Genomic DNA, 16,293 nt, shown 5'->3' on the forward strand with positions numbered 1-16,293 from the left:
CCACTGCGTGTAAACGCATATTCACTGTTTAATATGATTTGTTACGTAAGGGATTAATAATCACCAAAATGATAAAATTAACATAGTATATGATTATGATATTTCAGTAGAACTTCTGGAAACAGACACTCAAAGATAAAAAAACTCGCAGTAGCGAAATCTCAATGATGTAGATAATTTCTGTAAAAAGTAAGATTAAGAATGTCTCGTAACTTCAGCCACAGGAATAACGAAATTCGACCTGCAAAGGAAACACTCAAAGTTACTCCAAATGAATAAAAAAAATTGTACTTAGCTTGCTTTTGTGGGAAGTCACGGTGTTCCGATAACGACACACGGCCTTGGTCCTCCTTCTCTATTTAGCGGATGACCTGGTTTGGCTTCAGTTTCCCCCGTGCGCGTTGTTTCGATGATTCGAGCCCTTGAAAGATCCGATGCTGCAGACGCGTTCGGTTTGTTTCTTGAAGTGCCGGAAACGCTCACTAACGATGTTTTCTTGAATGATTCTAATGAGAGACGAAGCTTGCGTTGTCGTAGGAAAAAGGACACGTCGGTTTTGTTTCTTGAAGTTATTCACTAACGATGATACTAAGTTGCTTGAAGAATCTCTTGCTTTCGTCGTCGTTAAAGAGTTCTTGTTGTTTTCTGAAGTCGCTCACTAAACGATGAAAATAAGTTGCTTGAAGAATCTGCTGCTTTCGTCGTCGTTGAAGAGTTCTTATATGATACTTCATTATTCTGATGTTTCTTCGGAGAAGTTGTAGAGTTCTTCTGGTCCACTGCCACCAATATTAGGGCTTGTGCCTTGTATGATAAGGCGCCCTATGAGGTAATGTTAGACTAGCGATAAACTTACGCTAAGTCGGTTGGTATTGCACTTAAGTCCATCTTCAATGGAGTGGTCTGGGGGTTTGTAGATCACTTACGAAGTCGGTATTATCTTGTTAGTTATTGCGACGATGTGTTAAACTCATGGTGAGGAGGTTCTTGTAGAAAACACGAAATATAAAAATATATGTAGTCTTCTGAAGTTTTACATGCTGAAGATCAGATATGATTGTACAATTCTTCTAATAACGATAGCTTGATCGCTTCTGCCAATGATGATGGCTAATCCTATTCCTCTACATGATAAAGCTTAGGTAAAGAGGTACAGGTCTTCTAATGACGATAGCTAACTCTGTTCCGGTTGGTCTACATCTCTGTTACAAGTTATGAAGGAACAGACAGTAGTTCGAACATATGAACATACATACAAATGACATAGTTTCATACGAACACACAATCAAATGAGACACGCTACAGATTACGTAGGCCGTTTGAATTATAGGTCGGGGTAGTTGTCTCAAGCAGGGAGCTTGGACTAATGTTTATAAACAATTGAATGACTACAGGTGACGGCATGTTATCTTAGCGTCTCTAGTCTGATCACATTCCTGCAAGCAATCTGGTTGACCTCTATAGTTTTAGACTTTTATATATATGGACTAACATTCCATATTTTTATTATGTAAACACTTACATAAATACGATGGAGGAAGTAGGAGGAAACAGTGATCGTAGAAGGAAGAGATCATAAAAGAGAGAGATCATCAGTTAGTAAGAGTCTCAGATCAGATTATCAGTGAGAGATCAGCAGCAGTGATCGTCAGAGAGAGACTAGAGACGAAGGAACCGACGAAGTATCAATCAAAAGAAGAGTTGTTCGAGAGTTGGTGGGGGATATTGGTCTAGTCATCTTGCAGGGAGAAATGGGAACGGCCGTGTTTTCTCGACGTCGAGCAGACTTCAGAGAAGAAAAGGTCCTGCTACAGATTTTGGGGAGTTCCTGCCTTACAAGTAAACTAGTATCTGCAATACAGAGTCAAGAGGACGCCTGCAATTGCCGCTCTCCTTTTGTGAAGCCACTGCTTCGAGTCACTAAACTGGCCCGCAAGTATTTGAATTGCATCACTGTTCCCCCAGTTCATGCAGTGTAAGATTCTGTCTTTTTATGTAAATAGGAGATACCATTCTGCATTTACCTTTGTTAGTAAGCTTGTAAATAAACCTTTGTTGTGTTAGTGTTTCTTTCTATATTCGTATCCCCAGTTTCAACTGCTGGTGTTGAAATATTTTTTTTTTTTATTTATGTCATATCGAACCTGAAGCGGACCTCTCTCAGAGGCCGTAACACTGTGTCGACCCTTTCCAGGATATTTCGACACCGTAATATTGTCTCTGAGATCTCAGAGTCCGTAACATTGTGGCGACCTTGCCTAGGCTATCAACACTATAACAGTTTGAAACAGGGAAAATATAGAAAGAATCAGAATGAGTGAGATGGTGAAAGAGTTTATTGAGTCGGGTAAGCTCCTAGGTCTAGAGGGGAATGATCTCCGTGAATATGTTGAAAAGAAAGAACGAGAAAAGTATGAGAGAGAAGCAATGAGAATGCAGCAAGAGAGAGAAAGAGCGTATGCATGAGCAGGAAGAAAGAGAAAAGGTACGTATGCATGAGCAGGAAGAGAGAGAGAAAGAGCGCATGCATGAGTTGCAAAATTGCTCGGTTAAGGGAAAGTACTTCGTAACAGTCGGTCAGGCGAGAACGAAAACGAAGCTGATACGTTAGGTATATGTGAAGTGCTAAAATTAGTACCAAAGTTCGATGAGGAAAATGTTACGACAGATTTCATATGCTTTGAAAAGTTAATGGAACGAGTAGGTTCTCCTAAAGAAACGTGGACTATATTTGCAGTCAGTTTTGAGTGGTAGGGCACTTACTGTGTATAGTTGCATGTCTAAGGAGGAATGTGATAATTACAATATCGTGAAAGAAACTGTTCTTAGCGCATATAGGTTAGTACCGGAGGCATACCGTAAGAAATTTAGAAATTTGAGAAAGGATGAAAATACTACGTATGTAGAATATGGTAAGAAGTTAGAAAGGCTGTTTTTTGATTGGTTAACTTCCGTTAAGGTTGAGGATTTTGATAGTTTGAAGAACTTAGTGTTGTTAGAAAATTTCAAAGATAACGTATCCCCTGAGATTAAGCTTTATATAGAGGATAGGCGAGAAGTATCTTTTGCAGGAGCAACTAGGCTAGCTGACGAATATAGTCTAACTCATAATTTGAGTGTAAGTAAGAAACGAAATGATCCTTCGTCTGGTAGAGTACAAAGCAGTAAAGGTTTCAGTCCTAGTAATAGCAATGCGAGTAAAAGCGACTATTCCTGTTATACATGCGGAAAACCTGGTCATACATCTAAGGTTTGTAAGAGTAGAATGGCATATAGTGGCTCAGAATTAACTTGTTTCTGATGTAATGGGAAAGGGCATTTAGCGAGGAATTGTGCAGTAGAAAGGAAGGACGATAAGAAACCAGTGTCTCTAGTTAACCTTTCGTCAAGTAGGAATGATGTGATGAGAGACTCTAGGAAAGTTTTTGGTGAATTTCTGTCGGAAGGCGTAGTTTCCTCTCTTGGAGGAATGGATTCGAGAGAAGTGGTCTTGCTTTGAGACACAGGGGCCGCTGTATCACTGATAAGGAGTGAGTGTGTGCCGAACAGGGCAGACATCAATATGGAAGAGAAAGTCATGTTAGGTGGATTTCCTAACACTTGTGTTCTTTGTCCTTTGTTGAAGTTGAATTTAGAAAGTCAGGTAGTGTCAGGAGAAGTGAAACTTGCCCGTTGAAGGCGTTGACATTATTGTCGGTAACGACTTAGCTTTATCCAAGGATGTGAATCTTGTTGTGAGGAATATTCCAGTGCCTGAAATAGTAGTAACTAGGTCGGGTTTAGATACAGACGGAGACTACGGTCATAATAAGTTCGTGGATTAGAACGAAAGTAAGTTCGTGGATTCGAACGAAAGTAAGTTCGTGGATTTGAACGAAAGTGAGTTCGTGGATTCGAATGTGAGCACGTTCGTGGATTCGAACGTGAGTAAATTCGTGGATTCGAACGTGAGTGAGTTCGTGGATTCGAACGTATGTGATAGAGGTAGCGAGGTTGATCTTGGCATGAGTATGGCTGAGAGACCTAACTCTATCGTGGGCAGTAATAGCCAAACGGAAGGTGTAGCTGTTGAGAGTAACATAGTAAATGTACCAGTATCTAGTACTAGTTACGGTGATGAATTAGGCTCTAACGCTTTGGATAAGGATGAGTTAGTCAAGTTGCAAAGAGAGGATGAGACACTAACCCGAATTTTTTAATGTGAGCTGGATGATGATCTCGATGATGTGTGTAAGGAAACTTTTTGTGTAAAGGACGAAGTTTTGTGTCATGTTCGTCCTAAGTCAGGTAGTGAAGGGGGAATCACAGAAAAATTTGTAGTTTCTAGGAAGCTTCATGAATTAATTTTGAAGTTAGCACACGATTAGCAAGAACATTTGGGGGTAAATGAAATTTTCAAGTGTATTAGTAGGGCGTACTTTTGGCCTAAGATGAAAAATGATGTGTGTTTTAAGAGGTTTGCTTTAAGCTGTCCTGAATATCAAATTGCCGGGAAACCGATTCAAGTAATTCCTAGAGTTCAGTTGTGTAATATTCCTTCAGTAGGCAAATCTTTTGAGAATGTATTTATAAATATGTTCGGAACTTTGCCTAGAAGTAAGGGTAGAGATGATTGCATAACTAATCTTGATTATTATAAAAACAATTTAAGAGATGTTTGGCAGCTAGTGAAGGAGAACAAAAGCACTTGGCACTTAGCGAAAGAAAACCCGAATGGAAGTCAAGGGGAAACTGAAGGAAAACCTGATCTTAGAGGAAAAAAGAGAGAAGTTTGTGTGTAAGAGATAAAGTATTAGTACTAGTCTCGAGAGAAAGTCCATTTTTACCTTATAAGTTCGAAGGTCCTTTTTTAGTTTTAGAGAAGAGGGGAAATATACATCATAGGATTAATGTGGGTAAGAGTAGAGCAAAGGCAATGAATGTAAATTTGCTTCAGAATTATAAACAACGCCCCATGCCATGGCCTCCGCCCGTGTAACAGTGTTACTGAGTGAGATTAGTTTTGAGAAAAACACAAGAGGTGTTTTAGTATTTATAAGTTTTAATCAGAGTTCAGAAAATGGAAAAAGTAAGAGAGAAGGATAATGTTATAGTTAGCAGCCTCTAGAGATTTTTCTCAAAATGAGTAGCCTAGTGACCGTTTTCTGTTTTGGCACAAGTGGTTGAGTGAATGAAAAACTATGGAAGCTTTATGCAGAATTGTTTTCCCGCTGTTTAATTCTTGCTCCTCTTTAGAAAAAAAAATAAAATCAGTTGATTTCATTTTTTTTCTCTTTTTGGGGGGCGTGTGATGGTAATTGCTTCATAGCAAAGGAAGTTAAAGGAAAGGAGAACGCATTTTCGAGAAGTTCGGCAGCAAGGAGGCTTTCGTGCCCGTGTTGGAGGTGCCTGTTATCATGATGGTTCTAGAATCGGCAGGAGTGTTGTGGAACTCGTCGGGACGTGAGAAACGCTGCGATTTCTGATGCAATACCTCATCTAGATTCATCTAAGAAATTCTAGCAATCTCGGGAACCTGTGACGCTCGCCGTAGGCTCCGCCCCTAGGATGCCGTATAAATACGACGGAGGAAGTAGGAGCAAACAGTGATCGTAGAAGGAAGAGATCGTAAAAGAGAGAGATCACCAGTTAGTAAGAGCCTCAGATCAGATTATCAGTGAGAGATCAGCAGCAGTGATCGTCAGAGAGAGACTAGAGACGAAGGAACCGACGAAGTATCAATCAAAAGAAGAGTTGTTCGAGGGTTGGTTGGATATTGGTCTAGTCGTCTTCAGGAGTGGACGGCCGTGTTTTCTCGACGTCGAGCAGACTTCAGAGAAGAAAAGGTCCTGCTACAGGTTTTGGGGAGTTCCTGCCTTACAAGTAAACTATTATCTGCAATACAGAGTCAAGAGGACGCCTGCAATTGCCGCTCTCCTTTTGTGAAGCCACTGCTTCGAGTCACTAAACCGGCCCGCAAGTATTTGAATTGCCTCACTGTTCCCCCAGTTCATGCAGTGTAAGATTCTGTCTTTTTAATGTAAATAGGAGATACCATTCTGCATTTACCTTTGTTAGTAAGTTTGTAAATAAACCTTTGTTGTGTTAGTGTTTCTTTCTATATTCGTATCCCCAGTTTCAACTGTTGGTGTTGAAATATTTTTTTTTTATTTATGTCATATCGAACCTGAAGCGGACCTCTCTCAGAGGCCGTAACACTGTGTCGACCCTTTCCAGGATATTTCGACACCGTAATATTGTCTCTGAGATCTCAGAGTCCGTAATAGATATGAAACATATTCTTCCTACAAAGGGTTTGCAACTCATAACGTCCAGATTGTTATAGAAAAACATGTTACGTAACTACAGCAATGGTGGTCATTCAACAAAGCATAAAAGAGCGTAAAAACTTGAAAGCAATGAGGCAGCCTTTCGATATAATATCCTCAGAAATGGAAGGTTTGTCCTTTGTTGCAGTTCTTTTTCATTTCAAACTAAAATAATTAAGAAAAAAAACAATCCTTACAGCAAACCTTATACAAAAATAGTGATTTTATTGAATTTAGTATTTTGTCCACATTGTTAAATGTTATTTATTTGTGTGTTGTCATTATCACTTTTACCAGCAAACTCTTAGTTCCCCGAGTGCTGTTTATGGATGGATGCGTCAGTGGCTGATGTCCTGTGTGTATTATTATTATTATTATTATTAGTCGATAATATGGAGGTTCCGTCAGTCATCTCATGCGGTCCACTGTAGGCATTACTAAAGGAAGTCTGCTGTCCCACTGCCTCTAGCTGCATCCAATTTTAAGCCTTTCACTTTACCTCACTTCCCGCTCCCATACTGCTGTCCAACCTCTTTAATTGTTTCTTCATATTACAACTTTGGGGTTCTTTCCTTGTTTCGCATTTGTGTCCTTGTAGTACTTCATCTCATATTTTCTAGATTTCTCTATCTTGCTGTCCAACCATTCCACTTCCCTCTCGCCACTGTCTGGAATTCTGAGTGGACCACTACTTAAGGTTATGGCCTAATTTTTATTATTCCTTTATATCTTGTAGAGGAAAGGCTCGTACTGAAGGGAGGTAAACGCAAAGAAAAAAGACTGGTAAGCAAAAGGATTTTATCTTAGAATAAGAAATGTACACAAGAAATGTCCGCTTAATTTTATGGCGAAGGTGGGAGTACTTAAAGACCGTATAGGTATATGTGGAAATAACCATAGAGGATGTAAGGAGTTTTTGACTGGGGAGGTCATGCAAAGACTGGTGTGAGTTTATAGATAAAGTAAAGGGAAATGTGTCACACCTTTTTTTTTTACCCAAAGACGAATGAGAAATGAAGTTATGATATATTATAATTTAATATTTTTTTCGGAGTACGCATATATTAAAATGTGATGGTCTTCAAGTTTACTTACCAACAGTTGGCCATCCGACATTTAAATGTTGAATGCCCAATACATGAAAACATTGCGTCATCTGTTTTCAACAGCTTGCCCTGGAAATAACAATATGCAGGGGCCATTAGTAAAGCATTAGTGAACAATAGATCAATAGAAAATTCATTATAAAAAAGCGCGCGAATGATACTTTGAAATGAAAAATCGCTGAACAGAGTGCGGTCAGATACTCATTGTGAGTATTACGGAAAAGGAAATAGATCAAATAAACGTAGTCACACAGTAGCCAGTTGATTAAGTAAACAATAGCCCTGTGGTGTTATAAATTTATCCAGAATGTTTCATTGTTCCTAATCATGGGAACAGCACAGGTGCAAGGACAAACTTATTGTTTTCATGTCTACGTATATATAAATTTCTTTAATGGCCGTCAAAATACATCACGCTTTAATGCCGCAAACTAAAGTGGCATTTTTTTTATTAGTTATCGAGGTAAGCAGGCAAATATAGCAACGTTAGAAGCTACATTTTAAGGTCCCATGCTTTGGGTCAGAACACAGATCCTGAACATTTGTAGATATAGTAGATTCACATCAGCCGTGCATTTGATATCTAGGCCAGTCCCTCACGACGCTCCTGATTTGTTGTTGATAAGCCAATGACAGGGCTGGACACTCTCAGTCTCTCGTGGAACATAGATCCTGCCCATGTGAACTCTGTCGAGAGACTGAGAGCGTCCAGCCCTGGCATTGGCTTATCAACAGCCAATCAGGAGAGTCGTAAGGGACTGGCCTAGACATCAAATGCACGGCTGATGTGAATCTACTGTAGAAGTTATTGAATATTGGGGAAATTGGTACTAAATGTTGAAAAAGAAACATTAAGTTTTTAACATATTTTTGACAGACGAACTTTCTGCAAACGGAAAAATGCATTGCATACTTGTGGACTGACGAAGCAGTTGTAAGTAAACAGTGTCCTTACCAATAATTCGCAGATTATTTTAGATGGAATCAGGAGGGATCTCAGTTTTAAATTTTCCGTGCATCATATTTTAGTGTTCGCTGTTGTATTACTTTCTGCGGTATCATTCTGACTGTCAGCAAGACATTAAATATGGCTGCGGTCATTTACATTTATACTTAAGATTGGGTTAAGCAGTGAGTGATGCATATATACATATATATATATATATATATATATATATATATATATATAATATATATATATATATATATATATATATATATATATATATATATTTTGCTACTTTCAAAATGCATATATATCCTCTTTGACTGTATAAAATGTTAGAATTGAATTTGCAACATTTTTTCAGATTCCTAGATAGCTTAGAGATAGGATGTTTTTAAATGTGTGTTCAGATTTCGCATAACATAATGTAAAAAGAATATATAATGTAGAATGTAGAAAGAGAGAGCTTTACTTTGTCCGTTCAAAGCTAGAGTTGTTTTTCAAAATCTGTCAACACATTTGATAAGAGAGCTCGAGTCTTCGTTGTGTTTTGGGATTCTGTCATCACGTATGATAAGGGACTTCTGCTTTGATCGATTGAATCAAGTACGTGTCTTTTTTTAACAGACTGGTCTCATACGAGTATGTCTTTGCTGAGTGCCACATGTACATTTCACATTTTGTATGTAAAGTTGCGTAAGATTTCAAAGCTTCTAAAATGAATTGTTGCCCAAAACGTTTTGTGTCGTCTCCATTGTCCAGCTTCCGAAAGGAAGAGAATTCATTGCATCTTAGATACTCGAAGCGTTCACATCTTTCTCTCTCTCTCTCTCTCTCTCTCTCTCTTCTCTCTCTCTCTCTCTCCATCGATAGCACTTTTGATTTTAAAGTAACGTAACGATTCCGTACTTATTGAATGGTCACTCGTAACGTGTAAATTTCAGATTTGATATTTTGTGAATTAATTTCCAAATTTCAATTATTGCCTAACAATTTTTGAATTTCAATTGAATTAATTTTCTTGAATTTTTTGATGAATTAATTTTGATTTAATTTTACTTAATTTGATTCAAGAATTAATTAAACTTTTACTTTGTTTTCAAGTAACAGTAATTTTCCCTGATATTGTGAATTTCACTTATAAATTTTGAGTTTAATAATAAATTTTTGCATTTAAAATGTTTATAAGTGTTTTCATTTCTAACCAGTATATTTGCATTTGATTATTATATTGATGTTAGGTAGAAACATAGAGTGGTGATTGATCTGTTTTCCTTCAATTAACTTGAAGTGACTTAGAACCAGGGAAGTACTTAGGCTTCTGAAATCAGGGAAATACTTAGACTTTTAAAGTTGTTGATTGAGTGATGTCCTTTGATTATTTTAATTACTTACAAGATTACTTCACACCAGTTTTGATGAACTTAGTCTGATTTTCTGCAATACTGGTAAGTTGTTAAGGGATCACTGTTGCCTTTAGAGTATTCAGTCGTTTAGTACCTGTGATGAGGGTTCAGGTGTCTGGCTTTTGTGAGGTATCAATTAATGAATGGTAAGCGTAGTAACCAGATACTTGGCACTTCGCACAATATATATATATATATATATATATATATATATATATATATATATATATATATATATATATATATATATATATATGTATATATAAAGGTATAAGCCACGAAGGAAAGATAAACAATGGAGTTTCTGCAAGATCTTTCAACTCAACGTCCTTTACTCAGCAGACAAACTGACTTACAGGAGAAATTGAGGGTACAGGAAAGGTCGTATAACTGACAGATAGGGATTATAAGGAGTTAGTTCCTAGAGTCCGACACACCTGGAGAATGAGTAACCTTTCCAAACAAGCATAAACATGGGTACAATTTAAGAACAAAAAGATTAAGTCCAACTGCTCAGACACAGGGACAAGACAATTATAGGATTATACAGGGTGACAGCTAACCACATTCAGATCTTCGGTAAACAAAAACTTATGCACAAAACATAGTAGACATACATATACAACATATACAAAGAAAATATCTCTAAGGGAACTAATTTTTATTCAAGTCTGTAATTATATCTTTGAGGTCGTTCTTAAACATGTTACAAATACAAGGGTCTAAATGAAACAGGCCACGACTAATATTAAAATTACAATGGGAAGTAAGTTGTATAATGGCAGATTCTAAAAGATTTTGTGATAAGACATCTTTTGTTCTTGTGTTTGCCCAGTTTTGACAGAATATTTATGCTGTTTTAAACTTACTTCTAAGTCCTTGCTCGACAGTCCGAGATAAAAGAGGGACAGTGCATACATGGAATTTTATATATTATGTTGTTGCTTTCCCTGGGGCCATTTTTTATGAACATTCCTTTTAGTGTGTGTGTGTGTGTGTGTCTGTGTGTATCCTATCGTAACTTTAATTCGCAGTGTGCCCATTCTTTTCCTTCTCCAGCGAACGTTTTTGCATACGTTTTTCCATGTGCATTCTTTATTGGGTTTTCTTCTTGATATTTTTCTCGGAATCTGTTTCGTTCTCACCTATTAATAGATCATTCCTATACAGAACTGTTTTTCTTATCTCTTTTATTTTAATCTCAACTCTTATTTTTCCACCTGCTATATGTTTCCTCTTGTCGATATCGAAATGTGGAATACGAATAAAGTAAGATTATGTTAAGGCATATTTATGCATTGCAGTTCCTCTCACGACTTTGATTTCTGTTATTCTACTTTTCTCCTGGGAGCATCATTTATTCAAACTCACAATCCTGTTGTTGCTGTATTTGAGGTTCTGTGAAAGGTCTACGTTAACTTAATTTAATTCTTGCTCGTGCGCTTTTTTGTGACGTATATTTTCTTCTTCAGAAGATTTTGATTTCAGTGACCGAACAAAATGATGTCTCAATTCGTCTCATTTCCTCCGATGTCACTTGAAAGAGAAAGACTGGTATATATCAAGTTTGTGTCCTTTATGATAAATTTCAGGTGTAAACTTTTATCTACGTATCTTTTACGTTCATTCATAATTCCCTGGTCCACATGTCCTCTGAAACTCTTTAAATATCCAATAAGGAAATGACCTATAAAGAACTTCATCTCCCTACATGAATTCTTTATATTTGTAGAGATTCGCCCTGGGTGGGTTTTAGGATGGGGGTTTGGGGGGCGGGGGCCGAGTATGAGGAGATGGCGAGGGTAGGGGGAGGGGAGGAGAAGTAGAGGGTAGAGGGGAGGAGGGAGTAGGAGGAGAGGGTGGGGAGGGGGGCGGGGGGGGGGGGGGAATGCGTTCATGTCTAAAGCACAGCACCATAACATTGCATTTATTTTTTACGATAACTTTTATGGAAAAATGTTCTGGAATTGTTTTTTATATTTGTAGCTAATATCCTTTCCAGCGCCATTAACTGCAGTTGTGACGCCATTTTGTAAACTTGCAGCCAATCCCTTTTGTATACATTCTGCCTAGGTTAATTCGCTCTCTCAGCTTTTCACAGGGAGATACGTCATGCCTTATTCGGATTTAAACTATTTTGGTCAAATTTAAACTATATTGTGCATTATTTAATGACATATTCGAGACCAGTATTAGTTGTTACTTGTGCTAGTGATTCTTACCAAATTATTTGGATTCACTGTCTAAAGTTTCTTGATTTTATTCTTACAGGTAGTTCTCTCTACCAAGATGCATTTTTCAGCTATTTGTTTACCTATTTAAGAGAGTATTGTGGCTATTACAGTTATATATGTAATATATATATATATATATATATATATATATATATATATATATATATATATATATATATATATATTATCTTGTAGCTGCTCATGTTGTAACTTGTTTCCTAAATAGCACGTAAGTTTGTTTGTTACATGCTCGTATAACTCTTCTGACACAGTATTTATATATGTGTATATACGTATGTATATATTTATTTATTTACATTCAGAGAGAGAGAGAGAGCCAAGGCCGAAGCCTCCAAAATTAAAAGCCCACACAAATACTTATAAACTTACACACACACACATACACACACACACAGAAAGAGAGAGAAGATTTAGAGAGGAGAGAGAGAGAGAGAGAGAGAGAGACGAGAGAGAGAGAGAGAGTCCATGCAGCTCCCTGTGGAGCAGGGAGGAGCGAGAAAGAGACTGCAGTCAGCCATCATAACAGAGCCCAAATTTGTTGGAGTTTTGTAATGCAGCAAATTCCAGGATTCCCGCTGGAATGTTTCTTCTCAGCACTTGACATTCGGGGCTGGGGAAGGGAAGGAGTAGGAGCAAGGGGGGAGGGGGGGGGGGTGGGGGCTGCCATTAGTAGGCGTTCTGAGCTGTAGGAGGAAATTCCAGGAGTCGCAGTTCTTTATTACTCCCTTAATACTTCCAGGACACGCATTTCTTAGTGATTCCAGGTACGAGAAATGTCCAATATATTTGACTAACTATGAAAATGATTATGAAATGCAATGGCTTTAATGATAAAAATGTATAGATAAAGATATCCAAGATTCTTTCAGATCTTGGAAACTCTCAATGAGGCGATACGTTTTTATTGGAAAACACACACACAAATAAATAAGAAAAAAAAAAACTACAAGTGCCATGGCAAAGTTTACACAAAAACAATAAACCAAAAATTTACAAAATATTGGTTGAATAACCAAAATTGACAAATTTATTGGTTAAATAGCCAAAATAAAAAAAATGTATTGGTTAAATCCTTAACCAAAGTTAAATTAAACCAAAGTTTAGACAAGATATTGGTTAAATGAACAAACTCTACAAAAGATATTGGTTGAATAACCAAAATATAGAAAAGATATTGGCTAAATAAAAAAAAATCTTTTAGATTACTTACTTCCAATGCAAAAGACACAACGCTCTCCGTCAAATTTTATGTGTATATTTTCAGTAGGACGTCAAGAGTATATGAGTCTATCGCCGACTGGGAATGGGAGGACCGCGTATTCCGGGAATATGGGTCTGAAGAATCAGGCTGCCTCCCCATAAAGGCTGGGTTTATGGGGCGGCGGATAATTCCGTTGTAAGGGACATGTCTTTTTCGTTCTGTATATGCTGTTAATTCCTTGAGACTTTCTGATATTCGAAGTGAAGAGAATGAAGAGGGAAGTAGAAATAACGAATTGCATCATCGTTTGCTGTTTTTTTCTGTGTTAGCAATTTCACATAAAGTTGTGCGAAATTTTACGAAAGTTATGAGTAAGTGATTAGATTTTGGGGTGGGTGGAGATAATGTGCCTCAGAGAGGAGGCAGCTTCTTAGGCCATTGGGTTGTTCAGCCTTTGTTTGAAAATGATGTTGTCTATTCAAAGGAGCTTGACACTAACGGTGGTGCGCTTTTGTATTTTATTTATTTATTTATTCATTTATTTATTTTTATTGGTATATTTTGCACTAGTTTCATTGTACCATAAGAATCAAACCGTTTCAGTAAAAAGCAAAAAGAAAAAAGGAAAAAAAAGTTTTAAGTTTTGAGGACGAAATATGAATGTATATTGAGGTGAGCAGAGTAATTGAATCCATAAAATCTAAGAAGAGAAAGTGTGCGAGAGAGAGGTTTATTAACCTGCATATGGCAAAGAGTGTTTCTGATAATATTGCAGGTGTGAATAACAGACTCTTCTTTTACGAGTTCTGTCGGAATTTGTCGTAGGATATTTCAAATTTTCGTTTTCATGTTGTCTGAAATAGCAAATCATTTTCAGATTCTATGAGTTTCTCAGGTCTCAGTAAAACAGCAAAACGAGAAAGCTCTGTGAAGCGGGAAAGCTTCCTTGAAACAGGTCAGTTGCCAAATGTCAGGGATGTTACATAGCTTCATTAAGCAAGAGGTGAGGGTGCAAAACTTCTTGGAAGTTGTAGGTGAAGCAGTAAAATATCTTTTTAAAGGCAAGTGAAATGGGTGAAATGAAAGTCACTGTGAAATCGGTATATAAGTGACAATTCCCTTTTTAAGCGGCAGGCGAAGCTGCAAAGCTCCTTTGAAAGTACAGGTGAAGCAGCATAATTCCTTTTACTCAGCAGTTGATAGAAAAAAAAAACCTTTGAAGTGACGGACATTTAAAATGGCAAGTAAAACGTACAAGCTTCGCAATGACACGTGAAGCAGCAAAGCTCGTATGAAGCTTCTTGGCTTCTTTTGGACGCTGAGTGACTCGGCCAAACTTTTTTGAAGCGAAACCGCTCCATTGAAAAGGCAGATGAAATAGCAAAGCTCTTTAAACTGGAAACCACAATGCAGACGAGATGAGAATGACAATCGCAAAGGGAGCCTATGCAAGTCTGAGACTCAAACCTCTGCCGTAAGAGATCCTAACCAGACCTTTGGACTGCTTCCGAAATTACTTTGTTTTAGGGGAAGAGGCAGCCCACTTTGTGTTTCCTCACTTCAGAAAATGACATGGGGCGCCACAGGGGTAGAATGTTTTGTGAAGGCGTGGAGAAGGAGGGTCAAGAATAATCGTATATGTCCTCTCTTTTTAGTCTGCTGGAAGTGTCTTAGACCTAATAGATTATACACAATTCTTTATATACGACAGCTGTTATAAAGGAATCCTCTTTGACCAAAAGCACAAAAGCAAAAAATATATTTTTTTTTGTACTCCTTGCTGTGTTCATTTCGGCTTACAATCGAGAAAACAGCGTTCGAACTCCGAATGGGGCACAGAAAGTGATTGTTTAGCAAAGACTCTTGTAAATCCAGTATGTCTCTTGATCTGAGCAGCGGAAAATGTACATGGTTGTTAGTCAGCTGTTGTGAGTCCCATTTGCCGTTGCAAACCAAGAGAATAAAGATTAAAGAAATAGTGTTCGCGATGTATGCTTCATCGAAGTGAATGCCGTTGTTATATAACAGTAAATGAGAGGGCGTTATCGAAGGCAGCTTCAGTCCCACAGGAGAGAAAAACATTTATCAGATGTTCATAAGACATTCCCGCCTGTCTGTCCATTTAAGGAAAATTCGGTGGAGATTTTTTTGATAAAAATGCGTTTGTTGATTGTGACTTTTTTCGATTGACGAGCGTAATTTTCTTCTCTTGCTGGTTCCAGTTTCACTCACCGTCGAATGCTCACTTCTAATCATCCAGATCTGAAAAAAATTTCAATACGACGCCTTCTTTGCGACAGTTCAGCCCAAGTTTACCATGAACCCTTTCCTTGAGACCAAAGTTTTTTTTTTTTTTTTTTTTTATTTTTTTTTTTTTTTTTTTTTTTTTTTTGGGAGATTTCAACATATGTAATCTCTTTTAAAGTAGCAACAGTGGAATCACTTCATTTAGCTGACATGCACCGATGTTGATGCTCGTAATTTTAAGTGGATCTGCACTGGCTACTTTTCAGAAACATGTGCCATTCATAACTTCATCTTAAATTTACTTTTACTCTTATCCATTTTCCAGTAATATATAAAAAATATATATATATATATATATATATATTATATATAAAATATATATATATATATATATATATATAAATCTATATATGTGTGTGTTGTGTGTGTGTGTGTGTGTGTGTGTGTGGTGTAAGGGTATGGGTGTGTATATGTACAGTATGATATTGCCAATAGCCACAATGCCCGCTTAAACGTCACCAGTAGGTTCTACATATGTATATATATTTATTTTGCCATATTCATTCAGGGTGTTTTACACTAGACTAGAGGGAATGATAGCATAAATTCAAATCTATAAGCACCCACACACACACACACACGCATGCACATACATACATAATATGCATACACAGTATAATATATGTATATGTATATATATAATATATATATATATATGTGTGTGTGTGTATAGTTCATTGTATATGCGTATATAGATAGTTTGATAGATAGATATGTTGACATAGATCCGTTTCCCTTAGGCAATGTTACTCTTAGTCTGCCGA

This window comes from Macrobrachium nipponense, chromosome 4 (assembly GCF_015104395.2).
Source record: "Macrobrachium nipponense isolate FS-2020 chromosome 4, ASM1510439v2, whole genome shotgun sequence".
In the NCBI taxonomy this organism is placed as follows: domain Eukaryota; kingdom Metazoa; phylum Arthropoda; class Malacostraca; order Decapoda; family Palaemonidae; genus Macrobrachium; species Macrobrachium nipponense.